An 11887-nucleotide genomic window follows, 5' to 3' on the forward strand; every position below is an offset into this window, starting at 1 on the left:
GCTTAGTATACCCCCTAAAGTTGTTGAATCTATACCCTTTCAAGTTATTTTAATCCCCAAAATTACATATCCTTACAATGCCAAAAACCTTTGCGTAATAGATAGAGTGGAGTCCAACATTATCTAGCATTGCCCGAGTGTTCCCACTAAGAAAATATCGCCACGTGGAAGGTATAATGCGTACGTTTTTACAATCCCTACTAGCACAACTAAACCCTAAACCCTGTTGGGGTTGAAACTTCACACGGCTCTTAGGCTCCCTAGACATACATCCATGCAAGATTTGGTGTCCAACTGATTTGGTATGCGCCACGTGTAAGGTATAATGCATACATTTTTACAATCCCTACTAGCATGACTAAACCCTAAACCTTAAACCCTAAACCCTGTTGGGGATGAAACTTCACACGGCTCTTAGGCTACCCTAGACGTACATCCATGCAATATTTGGTGTCCAACTGATTTGGTATGCACCATGTGGAAGGTATAATGCGTACATTTTTACAATCCCTACTAGCATGACTAAACCCTAAACCCTAAACCCTGTTGGGGATGAAACTTCACACGGCTCTTAGGCTACCCCAGACGTACATCCCCGCAAGATTTGGTCTCCAAATGATTTGGTATGCGCCATGTGGAGGTATAATACATACATTTTTACAATCCCTACTAGCACGACTAAACCCTAAACCCTAAACCCTATATCCTAAACCCTGTTGGGGATGAAACTTCACATGGCTCTTAGGCTACCCTAGACGTACATCCATGCAAGATTTGGTCTCCAACTGATTTGGTATGCGCCACGTGGACGGTATAATGCGTACATTTTGCAAGCACTCCCTACTAGTGATTACGTATGAACAATGGTGCACGTACTAACCAAATACGCATGTGGACTTATCTGTTGGGGATTAAACTTTGCACAGCTCTTAGGCTACCCTAGATGTACATCCATGCAAGATTTGGTCTCCAACTAATTTGGTATGCGCCACGTGGAAGGTATAATGCATACATCCATGCAAGATTTGGTCTCAACTGATTTCGTATGTGCCATGTGGAAGGTATAATCCCTACTAGTGACTACGTATGAAAAATAGCAAGCATTGATATATATGAAATTCAATATGATATTCAAAATGATAAAGTTCATAGCACAAGAGAGCTCTAGAAAGAGAGAGAGAGAGAGAGAGAGAGAGAGAGACCTTATACTTGAACACCTTTTGAATGCTTAATGTTTACAATTACGACACACGGCATTATTTTTTAAATACCTTATGTATTAGATGTGTGAATTGAGATATCTGAAATTCAAAATCATACTCTTAATTTTAAATATGCACATGGGGATGAAACTTCGCACGGCTCTTAGGTTTAGTGTAATAATTGCAAGCATTGATATATACGAAATTCAATATGATATTCAAAATGATAAAGTTCATAGCACGAGAAAGAGAGAGAGAGAGAGACCTTATACTTGAACACTTTTTCAATGTTTAATGTTTACAATTACTTCACATGGCATTCTTTTTTAAATACCTTATGTATTAGATGTGTGAATTGAGATATTTGAAATTCAAAATCATACTCCTAATTTTAAATATTTATGTTAGATTTGAACAAATTATAAACTGAGATAAACAAAGTAAGAAGAACATCATGAAAGTACAAAAATGCACATACATCATAAAAGTAAGAACAATATCATGAAAGTACCAAAATGAATGTGTGCATCATCATCATCATCGTGCAGAAGTGCATCCCTAAACAAGAAATGTGTGAAGCCTACACAATCATCCTGAATCAGAATCTGATAACTCCACAAATGATCCTCTAGTCATCCTCTGACGTGGCTCCTGTATGACCCGCTGCCCAACTGTTCGTTGTGTGCCCTCAGGCAAAGCCGGATTAGATGGGCCAGCCTCATCTCCTGCATGAGATGGGCCAACCTCATCCTAATGAAGAGGAGGGCATGCTGCACAAGCCACCGCTGCCATCTCTGCCTCCCTTGCCTCCTCTATGTATGCGCGTCTTAGCTCCCAAAGTCATGCATCTGTGAATACTCGTGCCTCAAATCCAATGCGAGTAATTGTCTCTACATGTAGAAGATACTGGTCTCGCAAGCTGCTGCTCCACCCACTGCTGCAATGATGTCTGCAGCTCTACCTCTCGCTCAATACGGCATGCCTCCTCTACTCGTGCCTCATCACCTGGCATGAAATCACCATATGAGAAGCGTCGTGGAACACACGCTACAACCACAGATGTATCAGCACCCTCCTGCATCAGCAAAGCTCTCTGTGCCTCCTCCCTGTAGTGCTCTGTCAAGACCACGCGGGCGAATGGATCAATGGCCTGACGATGACCAGGATACAGATCATCCATGCCTAGTCCTCTGTATGTGGCCACATCAATGTCAGCAAAGCATATAGGGCACACTGATCATCCCACCATGTGGTGGGTGATGCAATGGAGGTGTGCAATGTGGCTGCACGCACCCTAGTCCAAACCACCCTACGGTGTCAAACTCCTCGTGGCAAAGGATGTAAGTGGTGGTAGGAAGCCTGGCTATGACTGCTGCATCTATGGGTGTCCTTGTCGGCACATCTATAGGAGGAGCGGGGTATAAGGCCACGCTGGAGTCGATCCTATGGCGAGATGGTTCACGACTAATATGTCTCAACTGTAAACTATAGTGCTCCGCACGATGGTATGCTATGCATGTCCGAATCCTCTACTCCTCCAAATCAACCTCCAACAGTCGTACACAAGACTCCATATCCTGTCGCAATAGATGTGCATGCAATGCAAACATGTCGCGTACATGGTGAGAATTAACCAAAAAACTTCAGTTCAAAACATGCTACAAAAAAATAAACTAAAATAATCAGAATAACTAACCTCGTCCCTAGACTCAGCCAACAATGCCTCCAACTCTGCAATCCATGCGTCTTGAGTCTCCAACTCGTGCTGAGGCGGTGTAGATGTGGAAGGTGGTGTAGATTGGGAGGCTCCATCGATGTGGGAGGTAGGGGAGGTGGAATCGAAAGTGATCTCGATAGGGCAGAGACCATGTGGTGCAAGGATGATGCCATTGAATGAACATCCCCCCTAATCCGTCCTCCAATAGCTCACAATGCCGGTGCAGGGATAGTGTGCAACTCTGGTGCCTCGCGTCGACGCCGAACACCTGTAGTCTGACGCTCCTGATGCCCCATCCTACTATGTCCCGCTCCTGATCCTGGACAGGTACTAAGGTAGTCTACGCGATGACCAAGCACAAACTCAGCGTATAGCTGCATGGCAAATGACTTGGCTATTTGACGGTTGTGAGGCAATCGACCACCATTTGCAGTGAGATATCTCGGATAAATGTGTGCTGCTATGATGGGGTGCCTACAACGTAAAATATGCAAGGGCAGCCCTGATCGTGGTTGCATCGCCTCAGTGTCACCATCCCAAAACATATCCTCTAAGCCTGCCTGTGAGGTGACTCATGCTCAAACAACTATCGAATGGCTCTCCAATCCAAGCCATGACTAGTGATCTCTGCCTCAGCCTGTGCCTGAAAGCTATCCACAACGTCCTCAACTATGTCCAATCAACATAGAGCCTCAATAACTGAATCTAGACTCGCAACCAAATGAGGGGGTGCCCTAGCATCCTGCAGTGCCCTCTTCTCAGCTCTCAGAATCTCAATCTGCATACAAATAGTGGTGCCAGAACCTGTGCGCTGGCTAGCGCATGCACAAAAAAAACACATGGAAATTAATATTCTATTTGGGTAATGAAAATAATATTCTATTCAATATGAATTATAATCTATTTACATAATGAAAACTATTTGTACGTACTTCTTGATGAGGTAGGATGTCGCTGGGATCATCCTATGCACCTACCGGTAGATGGGCCAAATGTGTGGCTCAATATTATGTTTATCAAACTCAATATTATTAAAAATTCTTAATTTTGATTAAAATTTTTTCAAACTCTAGTTGTTGCATTTTTAAACTTAGATGTCTCAAATATTTTTTCCTTATATGTTTCCCTTTTTTTACTTTTTATCCAATTGATGGAATTAACTGTATGGCTCAATTATTGATGGGACTTTTTAATCTAAGCACACACACACTTTTTTTGTGTGTGGAATCTCTCTCTCTCTCTCTCTCTCTCTCACACACACACACACACACACACACACACACACACACACACACACACACACACACACACACACACACACACATACACACACACATGCAACACACTTTTGGTAACCCATGTATTTCTTTGCATTTATCAGTACTTTGAGGACCCTAGTAAGAAGACTCATTATGATCTGTGTTTGTTAACTATACAGATTCTGACAAGACTTCTGACAAGACTATAGGTTTAAGAGATGGTATTGAGGAGAATCTCTATATTTTATTTCCCAAGATAATACACATGGTTGGGGCAAGTATTATTATACTTGATTAACTTATTTTCCAAAATAAGGAGAATTGTTTTTTTTTAAATGCCTTTCTCGCTCTTTGGAAACTTTTCCACATGTGGTGTAAGGACCACATTGTCCACTTATGGCCCCTATACTAAGGATAGATAGTGGAGAGGTTTGGTTAATAAGACCTTCTTTGAATGCTTTACTACCTTGGGTTTGCACTAGATATGGAGGAGATAGAAGGATATCTAATACATTAATTTGAACGATACATAAGCAAGGTGCATCTAGTATTTCTCGGACTACACAATAAAAAAGAGAGCAGGTTGACACTACAGACCTTTTAAAACGAGAACTTTGAGAAAATAATTAGGCCTTTTCAATATTATCTATTTTGGTTGGGCAATCCACCTCAACTAGTGGCCATTCCTATAGATCATCACTTGGTTCCCATGCCTGGGGAGAGAGACGACCTTTGGACAATCATTTATGTATGTGTTTTCCATGCACTGATGCATTTAGAAGATCCAATTAGCCATACGCTTATGCATCTAACCACTCTAGTGTTGGGGTCTTTGCCATATGGCCAAGCAAAACAATAGATGTTCTACATGGGTAGCACAATGTCTTAGTAGGGTGGTGTTGCATGTGGGCAATCATCCTCAGATGATGCATCATTGGATAGACTTCATTCATCCCATGCTCAATTGAGGCTGGAAAGTAGAAAACTCTTTTCCAATTTCATTTGACCCCCAAGTGAATGGTGTGAACGAAGCCAAGTTACTACGCTTTGGGCCATGCTATACTAAGGATAGAAATAGAAGATACGTTTTCGTCATTATGTGAGCCTCAAGTGAGAGGATGTAGGTGGGCGCTAGGTGGGAAGGAACGAGTTACTTTGCTGAAGACATGAAAGAAAAAATCATTTTGCTAATATAACGGAGAAACTCACATACCACATGACATTGAATATTGCTTGCTCTTTTATCCCAAGGATGATGAGGACATGATTATCTATGTTGGGATACATTTTCAGGATAATGCCCATGTGGTGTGGTGTTTTAGGGATAATGCCCATGTGTTTTATACAGCCTACTTACTCTACCTAAATTATGAAACAACTCTTAACCAACTATATAATCTATAATATTCCACATAAAGATTGATAAACGCACACCACTACCTTAAACTCTTATTTTCTTTTTTTAAAAAAAGATGATTTTGAAGACTAAAATTTAATTGTTTTTTTATTTAAATAAAAATAGCACCAATCTGAAAAATAACATAAAACCTACTTTAATCTCTCTTTTTTTAAATAGATGAATTTAGAAAACAAAATATATACATTTTCATATTTTCAATAAAAAATTACGTAATTAAAAAAAATTATTTAAAGAAACTTTAAAATGCATTTGAAATTTTGAAATATTTTATAATTAGATTACATATTCCTATAAGCTAAAATAATATAAAAGACTTTAAACTCTTATTTTCTTTTTTTTAATAGATGATTTCTAAAAACAAAATTTAAACATTATATATAATTCAAAACTTCAGTAATTTATAAACTTCAGTTATAATTTTTTTTTAATAGATGATTTTAGAAAAAAAATTATATACTTTTTGACATTTAAATAAAAACTTCACTAACTTAAATAACTTACATAACATAAAAGCTACCTTAAACTCTTATTTTCTTTTTTTTTTTAAGATCATTTTTACAAATAAAATTTAAATGTTTTTTTATTTAAATAAAAATAACACTAATTTAAACAATAAAATTTAATCACTTTTTTTGAAAAGATGATTTTAAAAAATAAAATATATACATTTTCACATTTTAAATAAAAAATTACGTAATTCCAAATATAATTTAAAAAAACTTTAAAATGCATTTCAAATTGAGAAATATTTTATAATTATTCCTATAAACTAAAATTTAAATGTTATATTTAATTCAAAACTTCACTAATTTAAAAAATAACATGCAAACTACTTTAATCTCTTTTTTTTTTAGTAGATGATTTTAAAAAACAAAATATATACTTTCTGACATTTAAATAAAAACTTCACTAACTTAAATAACATAAAAGCTACCTTAAACTGTTATTTTCTGTTTTTTAAAAAGATGATTTTTAAAACTAAAATTTAAACGTTTTTTTATTTAAATAAAAATAGCACCAATTTGAAAAATAACATAAAACCTACTTTAATCTCTCTTTTTTTAAATAGATGAATTTAAAAAACAAAATATATACATTTTCACATTTTAAAGAAAAAATTACGTAATTAAAAAAATTTATTTAAAAAAATTTGAAATTGCATTCGAAATTTTGAAATATTTTATAATTACATTACATTTTCCTATAAACTAAAATAATATAAAAGCTACTTTAAACTCTTATTTTCTTTTTTTTACGGATGATTTCTGAAAATAAAATTTAAACGCTTTTTTATTTAAATAAAAATAGCACTAATTTAAAAAATAACTTTAATCTCTTTTTTTTTTAAGATGATTTTAAAAACAAAATATTCACATTTTCACATTTTAAATAAAAAATGTAGTAATTCCAAAAAAAAACTTTAAAATGCATTTGAATTTTAGAAATATTTTATAATTATTCTTATAAACTAAAATTTAAATAAATTTTAGCAAAAAAAAAAGCTACATAAAAAAAACCTTACCTGGACTCTCCCGCTCCGCCGTCCATCTCCGTTGTTGTCCGTCGGTCGCTCTCCGTCGCTGCCGCAATTCCGTCGACTCCCGCAAATCCGAAATCAGTCGATGAGGAGGAGCTCGATCGAGGTATGAAGAATGAGGGGGGTCACTCTCTTTATATAAGAAAATTTAGGGTTTCCCTACCTCGATCGAGGTATTTCACATGCAACATACATATCGCTCCATCATACCTCAATCGAGGTATAAACATGCCATGATACCTCGATCGAGGTATTTGACATGCCCCATACACATCGGCACATCTACCTCGATCGAGGTATGGACCTGCCACGATACCTCGATCGAGGTATATCAGCAGCAGACGGATGCCACATATCTCGATTGACGTATTCGACATGCGGCCAAGTCATCGGTCCAGCATACCTCGATCGAGGTATGTCAACTGCCTTGTCGGATGGCACATACCTCGATCGAGGTGTAGCTGGACATGCCACAATACCTCGATCGAGGTATAGCTGGATTACCACGATACCTCGAACGAGGTATAGGTGGCATGTATAGGTGGCATGCCAAAAGACCTCGATCGAGGTATAGGCTCGGTTCGGTGAAAAACGTTTAGGACCTCGATTGAGGTATCGGCTTGGCTCGGTTGTCCTCGTGTGTGATTTTCATTGGAGATAATACCTCGATCGAGGTATGGCAGACCGAAGCAAAACCTTTGTATTTTCACTCGAGCGGGTGTCACACTCACCCGAAAGTGGTCCGGAAGTGGACACCCTTAGCTTGCTACCACCCTTATGTAGACCACCTTTGTAAGAGATTTGGTTATGCATTGATGTTCTTAGTACGTAAATGTAGGTCAATATGTACACCACCTTTCAAAGAGAATTGGTGATGTATTGATGTTCTTAGATAATAGTAGCTCAATGCAAACATTGAGAAGTTTTTGAATGAAGGCCAATACATGTACACCACCTTTCAAAGACAATTGGTGATGTATTGATGTTCTTAGGTAATAGTAGCTCAATGTACTCGCAAATAATTTAATAGCAAGATTTTCATGATCATATTAAGTAGTAGAAGAGTATATTATCTATCCTTAGTAAGATATGCATCATAAGAAGTATGTACTTAATCACTAAATCTTTTGTTTTGAGTTGTCAAATCTAGTTTAAAAACAACATTACTAGTACATTCGAGAATTTTGGACTATTTTTTAGTCCATTTCTCAAATTGGACTTTGCAGAAGTCCAAAAATTTTGAATAGCATGTTTAACATGCAAGAGGAGGAGGGAGAGGAGGACAAGGGATGGAGGGGGGAGGGATAGCAGATGAAGAGGAGGGATGGAGGGGGAGGACTAGTAGGCATGGAGGAGGAGGGAAGGGGGGAGGACCAACAAGTGTTATTAGGTGTGAATGAGGAGGAGGAGTAGGAATGGAAGAGGAGGGAGGGGGAAGGGGGGAGGGAGGAGTAGTAGCAAGAGGAGGAGGAGGAGGAGGAGGAGGAGGAGGAGGAGCAAGAGGGAAGGGGAAGATGGGAGGTAGGAGGTGGGGGAGGGGGGAGGGGGGGGAGGGAGGGAGGAGAGAGAATGAGGGACGGAATTTAAGTTTCAAAATTGAAATTTTAAATTTGGTGGATCCCACCAAGGTTTAAGAGGGGCATAAGAGGTGGGGTCACTTGTGGCATTAACCCCCCATCTAGGTGAGTGGGGGTTAGGACCTTTTGGGCCTCACCATGGCCCTTTCAGTATGACTAATCCATTCCTTATGAGGCCCTTTTGAGACCCATTTCTCCCTTAATGATATGCCCAACATATTCAGAGGAATAATGAAATTTGGAAGTCTGTATTTTCATTTTTTTAGTGATTAAAAATTTCAAGGTTGTTCTCACACGATTGGGATATTCAATACTACTATGTTTTCTACATGTATGAAGGGTTGAAAAACATTGACCAATGCAGCCTTTATCATAGTTTCGGATACCATTCAGAGAGACCTATGATTATATGCCTATCCTTCCAAGTCCTTAAGGTTATTTTGGTATCATAATAGGACATAAAAGTGTCCTTTTGAGGTTTTGGCTAAAAAATCACAACTTGATGTAGATGTGTTTTTTGGTGATTTCCTCTCTTGAGATTAAGATAGACTCATAGGACTATTATCTAAAAATATAAGGAGCACAACAAACTATTACATGTGATTACAAAATTCTCACAAATGTATGGTAACACAGTCTTTCACCCAGATAGTATTTGGATTTGAAACTTTATCTAGCATGCCTGAAAATAAAATTGATATCAAGGAGTTAGGATTTTTTACAAAGTGTTTATAAGTATATGAAACAACTGAGAGTGACAAAACTTTGTTGAAAAATCATTTTAACAAGATTGATTTATCAATTAACAAGAGTGGTTAGCTTAGCAAGTTGCATTATAAGTCACATTTCATAAATAGGCATCTTTATGTACTACACATAATAGCCACAAAAATTCATATCTAACTGTAACAATAATATATCATAAGGGAAAGTCACAACATCACAATAAAGGCTTAAACTAAAAGAGATTAAGTGCTTCTAATATCAACTACCAAAATAGGTTTCACATTAAATCTCACTTTAATAGTTTTAAATTATCACGTATATAAGTGTTCTGCATGTAATTTTTTTTAAATGGATATCACTCATTCATGATTAGAGGCACTCTATAAGTATAATTCAAATGTATGAAGGTTCTTATGATATCCTTTAATCCTTTTATCTTGAATTTATTATGAACTATAACATAAGGAACAATCAATATACGATTTGAATTTGGTGTTCTACATGATATTAAATCCTCTAAAAACTCACATTACTCCATAATATGCTATTGAATACATATACAAAGTTTGGTTCAGCTTAGGACTCATTAGAAATGTCAAAGAATTTGCAAAACATCAAATTTTGCCTCGCCACCATCAGCATTCACTAAATTTGCATTTAAGGCCATAGGTCATAATGAGTATGATTATCAACCTCCTAGCAAATATAAACATATGTGTTATAGTTATCCTTAGGGTCTAGGACTTACAAACTCTAAGAAAACACATTGTAATTAATGTATGGCCATTTTAGCTTAAAAATGAGAAAACATCTTGAAATGTCAGTATTAGGTTGACCTTGAAACTTTAGGTAGAACTCAAAGTAATAGGTGTAGGTTCCAATATATAATAATTCCAAGTTTTTTCAGCATATAAGCTATTATGGCAAATAGTTCTAGGAAGTGGCCAAGTTAAGAGGACATAAAAGTTCCCTAGGACATTTTTATGTCCTTCTACCAAACTAGTGGTAAGAGTGCAGTGGTTATAAAATAGGCAAGGTGGGTTTGGGATTTACTAAATACAAGGATGTAAATACATTTTTTATTTTTACAAGATAAGTGCAATACATTTCCTTGGTTAACTACACCCATGCAATGAGAATATGTTTTCTTGTATTGTCTTAGTTGTCCACTCCTCCAAGATACCCTGGGGGGGTCACTCATCATATCACGTGAGTTCAACAGAAGGATATTTTTTATTTCTAAAATTTACAGAAATAAATATACATAAGGGACTATTTAAAATAGTTTTGAGAAAAATTTACAGATTTGTATAGAAAAGGGGTACATTTTATTAATGAAAAATTCACAGATAAGGGATTTTAGAAATAGGCCTTGAACACACATGGTATAGAGGGTTTATACATAGTGACCCCCCCGAGAAGATACCCCATGATGTGCTCATGCATGTCTAAATACATTTTGAAGACAGTCCTACTCTTATTTCATCTAGGCATAGATTGCAACTCAAACTTAATAGCTGTTACTAGATGTGAATACACAAATGTTTGCAAACTCTTATCTAATAGAATGTGATTGTGGCCTCTCTTGGATGTTTCTTTGAGCAAGATAGATCCAACTACTACATCCCACTTCTCATAGCTTATTTCCTAATGATCCTTAAATGTTTCCCCAACCTTGTGCTTGAGTTTGGAAAACTACAACACAAAGATTGTCCATCTTCCTCATTCTCCCCAAAGTCAACAACAATTGCAAAGTTATCCCTCTTTTCCAGATAGCCAATGAAGTCATCAAAACAATCCCCAAACTATGGCAAGTCATCTTTTGTCTTCCATTGTCTATTACTCCACCTTCATGTAAAAGAAAAACTTGAACTACCTCCCATTTTTTCATAAGTGCAATGTTCTCACAATTGTCATGATCTTGTGTGCTGCATGCACTACAAAAACACAAAAGTTCTCTTGTTTTGAGCAGGTGTTAGCTTGAAAATCCCCATATGCTTTTCAAACTTTGAGCTCCTTTAATGGCATCAAAATTGTGTCTACTTCTCCTTTACACTTCATTTACTTTCACTTCATTGAACACTGTGCATACTACCCTATTCCTGAGGCTTTGTTTACTATATGTTAATTGTGCCCTTGTGAAGAGTTTGGATATGGGCCATGTTTAACATTGTAGGAATCATTGAGATTTTCTTGAGGTTATGTTAATTGGTGTATCAATAGATATCACTTAATAACAACACCACATCCATCATGTTCCCCCTCACCATGGCTAGACCCAAAGAAATTCCATGTCATGTTTAAACTGGTCAGTGAAGCACATACATTGGGATGGATTGAACCAAGTTCTCTACAAGGTCCCTTGACTGAGTGCTCTTATGCGAAAGTATCCATATCTTTTTCTTTGATCCTTCAATATTAACAAGTTCAAATATCCTCCATTTTAGAC

Source organism: Dipteris shenzhenensis, chromosome 18, assembly GCF_047967505.1.
Source record: "Dipteris shenzhenensis isolate YYH24624 ecotype China chromosome 18, Dip_SZ_1.0, whole genome shotgun sequence".
In the NCBI taxonomy this organism is placed as follows: Eukaryota; Viridiplantae; Streptophyta; class Polypodiopsida; order Gleicheniales; family Dipteridaceae; genus Dipteris; species Dipteris shenzhenensis.